The 13,259-nt window shown below is 43.4% G+C and overlaps 1 protein-coding gene across 2 annotated transcripts in view; it reads right to left on the bottom strand.

Moving 5' to 3' along the window:
* Positions 1 to 13,259, bottom strand: part of LOC139274964 (protocadherin-9-like) — a 621,496-nt gene that overhangs the window by 386,944 nt on the left and 221,293 nt on the right. The window lies entirely within an intron of this gene.

Raw genomic sequence — 13,259 nt, 5'->3', positions numbered from 1 at the left:
CAATGGAATTGAGCTGTACAGAACAGTAGATCCCAGTTCAGATTTTATTCACTGCAGCAATATTTTTCCCTCAGAAAAACGTGATAAATTGAAATTAATATGCTCTGTTGAAGGGCATGTGTGGAGTAGAAAGCTGACATCAGCTCCCAATCACAGTAAAGGCTCCATGGACTTGTGGTGTAAGGGTCTTGACACAACTGCATCCAGAAGAGATTTAGTCATACCCTGTAAGTCTCCAGAGGTAATGAGCTCATGTGAAAGTATAAAGCCAATAAAAAAATGCTGTAAGTTTTTCTTAGGTGCCAGGATGAGATCTTGAGAAGAAAATTTGCTCAAACACAGAAGTTGCAACTTCTGTGTTTGAGCAAATTTTCTTCTCAAGATCTCATCCTGGCACCTAAGAGAAACTTACAGCATTTTTTTATATATCTGTGTGTATATTCCACTGTTATAATTTGATTCAATAACATGTAATGTTAGGGCTGGGGTTCGACAATCTGTTAGCTCAAAAACTGTACACTCAAATGCTAACCATAATATCTGGCCTCCAAGCTCTGGAACTATCTGTCATTCAAAGTCCTGGATTGGTGACCCTTACTGTCTTAGCTAAGTGAGGTACTGTCAGGAAGCATTAAAAAGTAGCATCATAACTGTAAGGCAAAAAAAAAAATTCTTGTTGTGAAAGGCAGATGTCTCCCTACCAAAATGATGCTTGTATCATCCTCTACCATTGTAATGCTTACATCCTTCCTCATTAATGACAGTCGCACCATTGCTTTGTTGTAGTTATTAGTTAAAAAAATGAGTAAAATAAAAATCCTCATTCTCTTGACGGAATCAGCTTCCACCACAGAGTGACAGGTACAGAATAAACAGCACACTCACATACTGGAAACCAGATTCATGGTTTGAAAATCATTATAAAAAGATTTAGAGGGCAGATGAGGGGTGAAAATCAGTCTGAGCGCTATCGGCATCTGGAACACACTGTCCAAAAAGGTCGTGGAAGCTGATTCTGTCAAACCGCCCCCCCCTTCAAAAAAAAAATCCCAAATCTCGCGCATGGCTTCCGATCTTTCCCGAGTCGAGAGGCCTGCACCGACTCCCGCTACTGCCCGCTGCCTGCCGCTCCCACTCCCGCCGAGAAAACCGGGATGAATCTCCCGCCCAATCGGCCCCACCGGTTGCAGGCAATAAAAAAGCAAGCACCGCCCGGGTAACACCAAAAAACGGGCGGGAGCGGCAGTTGACAAATTTCGGGGCCACAGAAATTTACAGCATGGAAGGATGCCATTCGGCTTATTGTGTCTGTGCCGGCTGACAAAGAACTATCCAACCCAATTCCACTTTCCAGCTCTTGGTCCGTAGCCTTGTAGTTTATAGAACTTCAAGTGCATATCCAAGTACTTTTTAAAAATGTGGTGAGGGATTCTGCCTCGACCACCCTGTCAAGCAGTGAGTTCCAGACCTCCACCACCCTCTGGGTGAAAGGATTTCCCATGAAATTTCCTCTAAACCTCCTACCAAGTACTTTAAAACTATGCCCCCTGTTTGTTGACCATGTCATGTGACTAGTAAAATCTGTGTGTGGAAGGGCTGGTTCCTGACCGGATTTGGAGTGGCCTGTCGCAGTGGAACAATTTGCAGCCCAGGTACCACCAACAGTGCAGTGGCACAATGCAGTTTGACTAATGTTGTGAGACAAGGTGAGGATGATAGCTTAACAGAATTAGAATTCACTTTACTAGTAGCTGTGCCAAAAGGCTTTTCCATCTGATTAGATTCATTGAAAAAACTCAACTAGAAACTCCGAGGGGGCCCAAGTTGAAGGCCTTACCGCCCACTGCCGCCGACTGCTGCCCACTGCCGCCAACATTCCTCCTCGAATTGCGCCCAGTGCCAGTTTCTATTTGGTCTGGAGTGGGTGGGAGGGGAGAACCGCAGGCAACCACCCGCTGACGTCAGCGGGTGGCCAAGTGTCGCAGCTGACCTCCCGTCCACCTAGATGCCAGGTTGGTGCGGGCGGGGGTTGGCACCAGAACAGGGGTGGACCGCTGCAAGGAGGCTGGTCCATCCCCGACGGTGAGTATGAAGAGCTGAAAAAAAAGGTTAGTAAACAATTTTTATATTTTTTATTTACAGCGACTTACCTTGATGGGGTCCCCTGAAGGTCTTCCGATGTTTCATTTGCAGCTCTTCGACCCTCCGTGGGCCCGACTCCATCCTCGGCGGCACTTGGGCGGCAAGCGCCTTTGCCGCCGAGAATGAGAGCTCCCGCCCGCTGCCGCCGAGATTGATGGCATAAGTCCCTCTTTTGCCGCCGGCCATCAATTTCGGCCTCCTAGGAGATTCTATTTGATTTTTTTTCAATGAATCTAGTCAGATGGAAATGCCTTTTGGCATAGCTAGTCTAATGAATTCTAATTCTGTTAAGGTATCATCCTCACATTGTCCCTTTCAAGGACCTTTTTGCCGAAAACCCCGCCCAGAGTACCGTCAGGTACCTCGGCAGCCATCGGCGGTCCTTTGGGCAGCACCTGGATGGCCCTTGCCCTTCACCAATTTCGCCCCCCCTAGTTTTTTTAAAGCAGAATATCTGACAGAAAAATGTTTCAACATTCAGTTGTGTAAAGGATCGATCCATCTGTATGGCATACAGAAATGATATCAGGGAAGAGTAAGGTACAGTCATCTCATTATCACAAGATATTATCTGTAGTATCTAAAGTGAAATATGAAGACAAAATTTGAATCTTGGGTCAGCTAGACTTCTCCCAATTCTATTAAGATTGGAGTACCTGGGAACTTGGTTGTCTCTGTTGGAATGTTTCCATTCTGCCCATAAGTGGTGAGTTGGGGCCTCCAACACCAGCGGAACAGCAATAAAGGAAATGCAGACACAACTATGAGCCCAGAGTTTGTACTGAATCTAAAAAATGCATGGGGATAATGGGCATGTGTTTAGAAACTGCCCAGACTCTTATACAACTAGAATGCATGGTAAAAGCAAAGGCAGAAGGAGGTGGCTCAATATTGGATCACCGTCCAATTTTAAAGCAAGCTCCATGCCCACCATTAGGCCTGTTTAACTGAATTCATAACTAACCATGCCTTCCAAATTCTGAGCTGAGGAGGGGAGGGCACAACTGCAGGAGGGATGCTTCTCGAGGATAGTGGGTCTGCGATGAGAATGAGTAGCAGAAGGGAGATGGAATCAAGTCAGGAGGATACACTGGTGGATGAAAAGTACGAGGAACAAGAAAATGAGAAGAATAAAGTGGGTTACCTGTTATCGTTTGGATTAAAAATGAGAATCTGCAGATAAGGTACATGATAGAATAAAAGTGAGACAGGTGATGGTATAACATTGCTTGATGAAAAATCTGATGTCCCAGTGGCAGAAAACTCATTTTTAAATATAATGGGATAGAAATTGTGGCAGAGGCTGCTCGCGGGCTGATGCCTCCAACTGGCAAAAAATCTACGAATTGACCTGGTGGTCCCCGAGGTTTGGCGTCTTGTGTTCCTGGGCCTCTGCTGGTACACATGGGCAGAGGCCCACATATCCCAGGGGCGCAGGTGGTTCGCAAGCGCAACTGCGATCACGTGGGCCAGCCCAACAACAACTTAACAACAACAACTTGTATTTATATAGCGTCTTTAATGTAGTGAAATGTCCCCAGGCACTTCATAGGAGTACAATGAGATACTAAAAATTTGGCACCGAGCAGTATAAGGAGAAATTAAGGCAGGAGACCAAAAGCTTGGTCAAAGAGTTAGGTTTTAAGGAGCGTCTTAAAGGTGGAAAGAGAGATAGTGAGGCGGAGAGGTTGAAGGAGGGAATTTCAGAGCTTAGGGCCTAGGCAACAGAAGGCACGTCCACCAGTGGTTGAGCGGTCATAATCAGGGATGCTCAAGAGGGAAGAATTAGAGGAGTGCAGGAGTGTGGGGCTGGAGGAGATTACAGAGACAGGGAGGGGAAAGGCCATGGAGGGATTTGAAAACGGATGAGAATTTTGAAAGCGAGGCGTTGCTTAACCAGGAGCCAATGTAGGTCAACGAGCAGAGGGGTGACGGGTGAGCAGGATTGTTACGAGTTAGGACACAGGCAGCCGAGTTTTGGATCACCTCTTGTTTATGTAGGGTAGAAACGTGTCGCAAGAATGTGGGAGGCCAGCCAGGAGTGCATTCGAATAGCCCAACCAATAAAAGAAAGGAATCTCTATTCTTACTTATGGGATTTCCATTTGTACAGAATCACCATTAGTATGAATGGGAATATAAGAAATACATTTTTTTAATTACATATTTAAAATTAATTAAAATGCCATTTAATTAAATAATTTAAACAAAAATGTTATTTTTTGAATTTTTTCGAGTACCGCAGCGCCAAAATGAAACATTACTTTGGCGAAAGCTTCAACATTTTTTTTCGCCACAATCGGGTACAAAAAAAATAGGCCGTTACTCCTCCTGGGCACCAAAAATCGTCAAAGAGGAAAATTCAGCCCATAGAAACTGAGAATTGGGCAAATGGTAACAAAAGAAAAAGTGCGAAAGAAGGAGGAACTGCAAGTTCTCGGATTCAGTTTATTTTCCTTTTTTTAATTCCATGAAGGTCTCTTTTTAAAAAGGGAGGGAGCGAGAAAGTGGGTAATTATAGACCGGTTAGCCTGACATCAGTAGTGGGGAAAATGTTGGAATCAATTATTAAGGATGAAATAGCAGCGCATTTGGAAAGCAGTGACAGGATCGGTCCAAGTCAGCATGGATTTATGAAAGGGAAATCATGCTTGACAAATCTGGAATTTTTTGAGGATGTAACTAGTAGAGTGGACATGGGAGAACCAGTGGATGTGGTGTATTTGGACTTTCAAAAGGCTTTTGACAAGGTCCCACCCAAGAGATTGGTGTGCAAAATCAAAGCATATGGTATTGGGGGTAATGTATTGACGTGGATAGAGAACTGGCTGGCAGACAGGAAGCAGAGAGTTGGGATAAACGGGTCCTTTTCAGAATGGCAGGTAATGACTAGTGGAGTGCCGCAGGGCTCAGTGCTGGGACCCCAGCTCTTTACAATAGACATCAATGATTTGGATGAAGGAATTGAGTGTAATATCTCCAAGTTTGCAGATGACACTAAACTGGGTGGCGGTGTGAGTTGCGAGGGCAACGCTAAGAGGCTGCAGGGTGACTTAGACAGGTTAGGTGAGTGGGCAAATGCATGGCAGATGCAGTATAATATGGGGGCAAAAACGCGAAGACAGAATATTATCTGAATGGTGGTAGATTAGGAAAAGGGGAGGTGCAACGAGACCTGGGTGTCATGGTTCATCAGTCATTGAAAGTTGGCATGCAGGGACAACAGGCGGTAAAGAAGGCAAATGGTATGTTGGCCTTCATAGCTAGGGAATTTGACTCCTGTTCCTATTTCTTATATTCTTATGTTCTTAATGTTATCAAAATAGGAAAAGGCGGTTGGAAATTGAACGTAACGCTGCTGGAAGATAAAAGTGTGTAGCATTCTTTAAACGACGCTTCATGGAATGGAAACCCTTGCAGATTTTCTTCGAGTCTAAAGGAGATTAGTGGGATGTGGCCAAGAAAACAGCAAGGACTTATTTTAAATTGACAGGGGACAGGAAAGCTCAAAATGCACGAGAGAGAAAAATTGGATAGATCTGAAATGCATAAGGCTTAAAAGTTTTAAAAGATAGAAAAAATAATTCGTATGACTAATTTGTATATTAAATACCCTGTCCATTAATGTAAGCTTATTTTTAATACTATTAAAACATATATTTTTTAAAATATATTGTTTTCTAAAACATTTGATTTAATTCAAGTCCTATTAATTTTAAATAAGTGAGATTTTTTTTAATGTAAAGTGTTTTCTTTGTTTTTGGGAGTATTCCCATTCATAGTAATGGCAGCTCCGTACAACAAGATTGTGGAATTAAAATAAATCGGGGGGGGTGGCCTATTCACATTTTTTGACAGTTTTTTGGGCAGTACTATTTTCCGAACAAAACGTTCCTGGGCGGCGTGACATCATGCGCTGCCTCGGACTCTGCCGGTTCAAAATAGAATTCTCGGTGTGCACAGGGACTGGAGGTAAGTGCGCATCATATTCGGTGGGCGGAGGCTTGCGTCCGCAGGAAGCCTCCGACCACAATGTTTGGCCCATTAATAAGCAAGGTAATGATTAATGGGATACTTGCATGTTACTGGTTATAGATTAGATATATGTCAGGGTTGCTTATTCTCCCCTCCTTTAAATATTTTTGCTGGAACCCCTTCTGCAAACTCTTTCATCCATGAAATGTACCCAAGCTCACGTTATGAACATAGAGAAATGGAGAAGATTGGGCTTTAAAATGTGAGGAATCTCATTGATATAAGGTCAGCCTTTCTGATTCCATCCATGAGGGGGATTAACTGTTTTACTTTTGATGTTTGAAGGGAATAATCAGATGTTCATGATAATTCTGTAAAGCTGTTCTATTTCTTAAAGGATAATTTTGTTTTTTTCCTGATATCTGGTAGGAATTTCTTCTCGGAATTTATAAACGTTATGGTCGACATGTTTTTATGTATCGAATTGTTTTCGGTCCCTGCCACACACTCCGTTCCCTAGCCACTGACTCCATCCCTCTCCCTAACTTCTGTCTGAGGCTGAACCAGACTGTTTGCAACCTTGGTGTCATATTTGACCCCTGAAATGAGCTTTCGACCACATATCCGCAGCATAACTAAGACAGCCTATTTCCACCTCTGTAATGTGGCCTGTCTCCGCCCTTGCCTCAGCTCATCTGCTGCTGAAACCCTCATCCATGCCTTTGTTACCTCTAGACTTGACTACACCAACGCATTCCTGGCTGGCCTCCCACATTCTACTCCCCCGCTCACCTGTGCTCGCTGACCTACATTGGCTTCCGGTTAAGCAACGCCTCAATTTCAATATTCTCATACTCCTTTTCAAATTCCTGCATGGCCTCACTCCCCCCTATCTCTGTAATCTCCTCCAGCCCCACAAACTCCCAAGATGTCCACCTCTCTATCGTCTCTTTCCTCCTTAAAACATACCTCCTTGACCAAGCCTGCGCTAATTTCTACTTATGCGGCTCGGTGTCAAATTTTTTATTTCATAACACTCCTGTCAAGCGCCTTGGGACGTTTCATTATGTTGAAGGCACTATATAAATATAAGTTGTTGTTGTTGTTGAATGGGTTTTTCTGCTTTTAATGCTTAACACATAACAGGTGTAGTTCAATCGTCTTTATTTTGTATTTCTTTTATGCTTTGTTTTTTTCACCAATGATTTGCAAAAATTTGCCTATAACACTCATTCTTGATATTGCTCTTGAACAATGAGTTTTTCAGCATCAGCACAAGACAGATAACAACAGCAAGCACATTACATGATGTGTGTAAGTATGACAGCTTCATGACTTGGACCGTACTGAATGTAAGGTTCAATTCTACAAGAATCAAAAGGGCATGGGAGCGGCAAATTTCAGCATTGGCAGACATCAGGTGGGTGGTGGACAAAGCAAGCATGACGCCCGGGGCTGCCTGAAATCCGTGGCCGGAGGCCCGAGCGATTAGCCCAGAATTTGCTGCCAAAATAACAGTGCGTTTGATGGCGTCACCGTTATTAGTGTGTAAATCGTGCAGCAACTTGTGGCGAGGGAGAGATACCCCGTGAATTGGGAATCGCCACAAGTTGCTGGACGAGATGCGCCGCTCCGCCATTAGCCCCGCGGCAGCTCGTCTTCTTACCGCGCTGCAAGTGTCATGAAATAGCTGCGTTCGCGTACAAATTGCCCTTTGAACTCGCCGAGGTTCCAGATGCCCTGTTGCCCTCGCCACGCCGTTATCAGCTCACACTTCCAGCCATTTAAAAGGCAAAAGGTTTTGGAGCTGAAAGGGGAGAGAAAAATTCCAATGAGCCGGTTACATGGCGAGATGCCCCACTCCTGCACATTCTGGGCCATTAGCATGAAATCGGTGAGCTTCGAGCACTGAATCAGTGCAAAATACGGCAGGGTCCTCCACCCCCAGAAGCTGGAGGTTGGGTTCGGGGGCTGAGTGGAGGAGACAATTGCAGCGAGTGGCTTGAGTGGGAACAAGTGGGAAGACTTTTTAATGGGGCCAGGAGAAGCATGAGCTTGGCCAATTTTTCTGAGCAACCTGCATAGGCCCCTATAAGGACCATTGGTTTAGCTGTCCCATGCCTAGAGCCAATGGGCAGTACATACACTGTGCACACTTCACCCACTGTACCTTAAAATTGTGTCAGGATCCTATCGATGTCACAGGACCTTAATTTGAATGTAACGAAGCTCTCGCATGGTAGACAACCTCTGGAAATCTGATTGCCCAACATGGTATATTTGAATTATTCCTGTTATTGGCCAGTTATAGGAACTGCATTAATTGCATCCATCATGGAGACACCTGAAGCCCAGGGAAAGATTCTTCCAGTAACTGCTTTGCAAAGCGGAGCAAGAAAATAGAAGAAATATTCACTTACTGGAAACATTAACATGCTTGAATATCAGCAGATGAATGTTGACATTCAAATAATGGATGCTTTTCAAACATCATGAAGTATACAATATTCTCAATATACAATATTCTTGACCTAATATATTCTGCAATTGTAAATACCAAGACCCTCATTCTGACTTCTAATTATACACTGGCACTTCTCATCAGTGCTGTGCATTTTGCACTTGCAGTGCATAGAAAAACTCCTACTAATCAAATATCATAGCATGATCCGAAGCAGCTCAAACATAATTAATGTGCAGTGATTCACAGCACATTAAACTCCCGTGAACCCCTGAATAATTTCCCTTGACACTAGCAGTTCACATGACTTTCTGAACCGTGCATTATGACAGAAGGATCAAGGCATGAGTAAGGCCAAGGAAAATTGGTTAAAAGGTTTTTCACTGTCTACACACAACACCAAACAGCCAAGATACCGTAGCTTTTTAACGAGAAACCATCTCAGTCCATTTGATGTGATCAATGGAATGAAATGAGGCAGAGGGACAGAACTAGGCAATGTAACCTCATTTGATTAAACCTAATGAATGAAATCTAAGCATCTCACAGATAACACTCAATAATATCATCATATATTGTTAGAACGCTCTCAAAAATAAAGGAAAGCATAAACAAACATAATTTAGAAAAATAAAACTTATATGATACCTGCTATTAAAGTAAATAGGTAATATCACAGCTAATAACGCCTGCTACTGCTACGAGAATTAGAGAAGTAGAGGATGCCCAACATTGATGTTTTTCTTTTATTTGCTTTAAAAGAAAAAGTTACATTTATTTAGTGCTTTCACGACCACCGGACATCTCAAAGCGCTTTAAAGCCAATTAAGTACTTTTGGATTGTAGTCACTGTTGTAATATGGGAAATGTGACAGCCAACTTGTGGACAGCAAGCTCCCACAAATAGCAATTTGATAAAGACCAGATTATCTGTTTTTTTTTGGTATATTGATTGTGGGATAAATATTGGCCAGAACACCAGGGATAACTCCCCTGCTCTTCTTCGATATAGTGCCATAGAATCTTTCACCTCCACCAGAGACGGCAGATGGCACCTTGGTTTAACATCTCAACTGAAAGGCAGCACCTCCGACAGTGCAGCACTCCCTCAGCACTGCAGTGTCAGCCTAGATTTTTGTGTTCAAATTCCTGGTTTGGGACTTGAACTCATGACCTTCTGACTCAGAGGCGAGTATGCTACCCACTGAGCCACAGCGGACACTCAACCTCTTTAAAAAGGTAGAAACAAAAATAAAGCAAAAAGAATGAAATTTGTGCAAAAGTGCTGATCATTTACAACACTGGCTAATTGAGAGTACAAGGCAGAGGATGCTAAACCCAGATCATGCACTGAGCAGACTGCACTTTCAGTACATTCTCCTGGTTTGCACATAACGCAGAAAGGGAGACATTGAAACCTTGGAGAGGGTTCATGACGCCGAGTGCTAGTATAAGAAGACCTATTTATGAGGAAAGACTGGAGAAAATGAGGTTCTTCAGCCTTTAAAAGGAGGCGACCAAGATGAGATTGTATGCCGATATAGAACAAATAAGAGTGCACAGTCCTTCTTCAAATCTCAGACCTCTAAGTTCAAAAATCTATGTTGAAGCCCTCCTCCACACACCCTGCAATAACTCTACGCCTTTCTTGTAGTAGGGAGACCAAAACTGAAAACAGTATCCAGATACTGCCTCACCAAGGCCATATATAACTTCAACCATACCCTTACCTATACATCCCAACAATTTGGCCTAGAAATTTGATGGCTCTGTGCCTGTTTCTCAGGCGCTAAATGGGTGCCTATGTTTCCAACATGGTGGACAGGAAGCATGCACTCATTACGAGCAGGAAGTGCAGTGCCCGCCATATTGGTATAGGCAAAACACTCGGCGCCCATTGACCGCACCTGAAACAGGCCATAGGCCCTTTCCATGTGTAAATAAGGGGCCTAGCACCTGTTTGAGGCCCGATGTTGCCCTAAACACAACTGATGCATCTCCGCAGATTTTTATCTTTCCTTTGCTTGATTTTGTAGTTCTCACTGTCCTGTTCCTTCCTTGTACACTTCTGAATGCTCTGTGACCTTTCTCTCTCCCTGTTGCCTTCCTTGACTTCTCTTTTCAAGAATGTCAAACTTGCTCTCTTTTGTCCTCAACTTACGTTCTGCCTCTGCAATGAAAGCATGAACTCCTGACAACATTCAGTTTCCGCCTTTCCTTTAAACAGCTCTTCTATTCCATTCATACATTTCATCCACTCAAAGTTGGCTCTCCTGAAATCCAATCTCTTAATAGTTTATTTTTATTATCTGTTCTGTTTTCAGTTCAGCCTTAAAAGTAACAAATTTATGATCACTACACCCCCAAATGTTTCATTTCCTTAACTGTGTTCATAACGTGATCTTCATTAATTAGGAGCAAATCCAATCTTGTCTTCAGGTGGTGGCTTCCCTCACCTTGCTGTTTGAGGAAAGATTCATGAAGTACTTCAATAACCTCCCTCATGAATACAGATTGTCACCGCTGTAAATCCCGGTCCATGGCAGGAAGATTAAAATGCTCCATGATTACAACTGAGGCCCCAGCCGCAATCTTTTTTATGACCTCCCACAGCAGTGCATTCCCCTCAGCTTTCTGGGACAGCAACACATAGATCATGATCGCTGAGAGCAAATAAAATGTGAAACCTCCACACGGAAACCTTGGGCCGATCGCAGGAGGAAAGCCATCATCATGATAGTCTGCGGGAGACCTGAAAGGTCAGGCAGAGGGCAATGCAGGAGAGTGAGGGGTGCAGAAATTATGCATGTGCCGAAGCTTCGCTAAAAAATAGCAGGGATCCAGGACCAAGTTCAACAATCCAATCTCCAGGAATGGAGGTGAAGAAAGTATAAGATCCTCGAGAAAGGGGAAGCCTTTGCAAGCAAAGGTAGTTGGAAATAGTGGTAGACAGTAACTTTGGTGATTTTTTGCCCACCACATTTGTGTCACATTTTATGTCCAGTGCGTGTCCATCACACACCAAACATCACACTTTGTTGGAAATGATTAACAATCTTGAAAGGAATAGAAATAAATCCAATTATTGACCTGGAGCAAAATACCTGAAGTCAAGAAGCACCTTCAAATAAACAATTAAACTCTAAATAACCACAGTACCTCCCAAACCCACAACCTCTACCATCTGGAAGGACAAGGGCAGCAAGCACATGGGGACACCAACACCTTCACGTTGCTCTCCAAGTCACACACCATCCGGACTTGGGACATATATCGCCGTTCCTTCATCATCGCTGGGTCAATATCCTGGAACTCCCCTCCCTAACAGCACCGTGAGAGCGCCTTCACTACACGGACTACAGCGGTTCAAGAAGGTGACTCACCACCATCTTCTCAAGGACAATTAGGGATGGGCAATAAATGCCGGCCTTGCCAGCGACGCCTACATCCCGTGGTTTTATTAAAAATAAAAGGTACTGCGTGCTGGGAGTGGTTCTAAAATATTTAACCAGCTGCCCATCACATTATCATATCATATCAGCTCATTTTGGGATAGATGTGCCCAGTTCATTACCATCTCTGCACCACTGTGCCAAATATTTTCAGCCTAATTATGTCAAAGAGATTCCCATACTCCACAGATATGCTGTCCCATGGACATATTTCTCTGCAGACATGGATCCAATGCGACGTTTTCATTATATACAAATAGTTGTACAGGTGAAGTTTCATATTCCGTATTTCTTTCATCCTGGTGGCTGGAGATGGACAACAGGATCTTCGGACTGAATGATGTGAATTGCACGGGAGTTTTATCAGGTTGGGTTTTATTGCACTCCATCTTACAGAGGTAGTAGCAGCCCTAGTAAATATTAGAGAAAGGAAGTCAGGAGAGGGTGAATAAGGTGGGTTTGGAGAGGGTGAATAAGGATAAACTGATCCCATTAGCAAGAGGGTCAGGAACCAGAAGACACAGATTTAAGACGATTGGTAAAAGAACCGGGGGTGGGGGGTTGTGTGGGGTGGGGGAGAATGAGGATAATTTTTCTTTTAATAGAATTATCATAATCTGCAATCCACTGCCTGAAAGGATGGTGGAAGACGATTCAGTCACAACTTTCAAAGAGATTTGGATATATATTCGAAAAGGAAAAGAAATATGGGGAAAGAGCCAGGGTGTGAGACTAATTGGACAGCTCTTTCAAAGAGCTGGCAAAGGCACGATGGGCTGAATGGCCTCCTTCTGATTCTCTGATTCTATGGTTATTGGAGAAAAATGGATATACAGGAGTGATTACAAGGCAGAAATCTGATCGGATAATCTGAGTCAAATAATGTCAGATATTTGAAATTTGGGTAGTTAGTATTTCTCTTGCAATCCCTAAAATGAGAATAGCCTTGCTAGTATTCCCACATTGTTCTGTAATATGTGCTGTGGAATTGGGGAAGCGCTAGATTGCAGATTGAGATTTATGTTTGCTGACCGATGATGTTACTGGCCAGTGCGCTCTGCGTAGTTGATGTGTCATTCTGCCTGTGGTAAAGAATTAAAAACTGTGACGAGCACAGCTGAGTTTATTTATTGATACCGCTAACACAATCAATACATACTATGAATGCCTGATCTATTTAAAGAGTGAACCAATGTTTGGCTCAGTACACTGTTGAAAATCTATTCCTT

The sequence above is a fragment of the Pristiophorus japonicus genome, chromosome 10, assembly GCF_044704955.1.
Source record: "Pristiophorus japonicus isolate sPriJap1 chromosome 10, sPriJap1.hap1, whole genome shotgun sequence".
NCBI classification, from domain to species: Eukaryota; Metazoa; Chordata; class Chondrichthyes; family Pristiophoridae; genus Pristiophorus; species Pristiophorus japonicus.
This window is presented reverse-complemented; position numbering and strand designations above follow the sequence as displayed.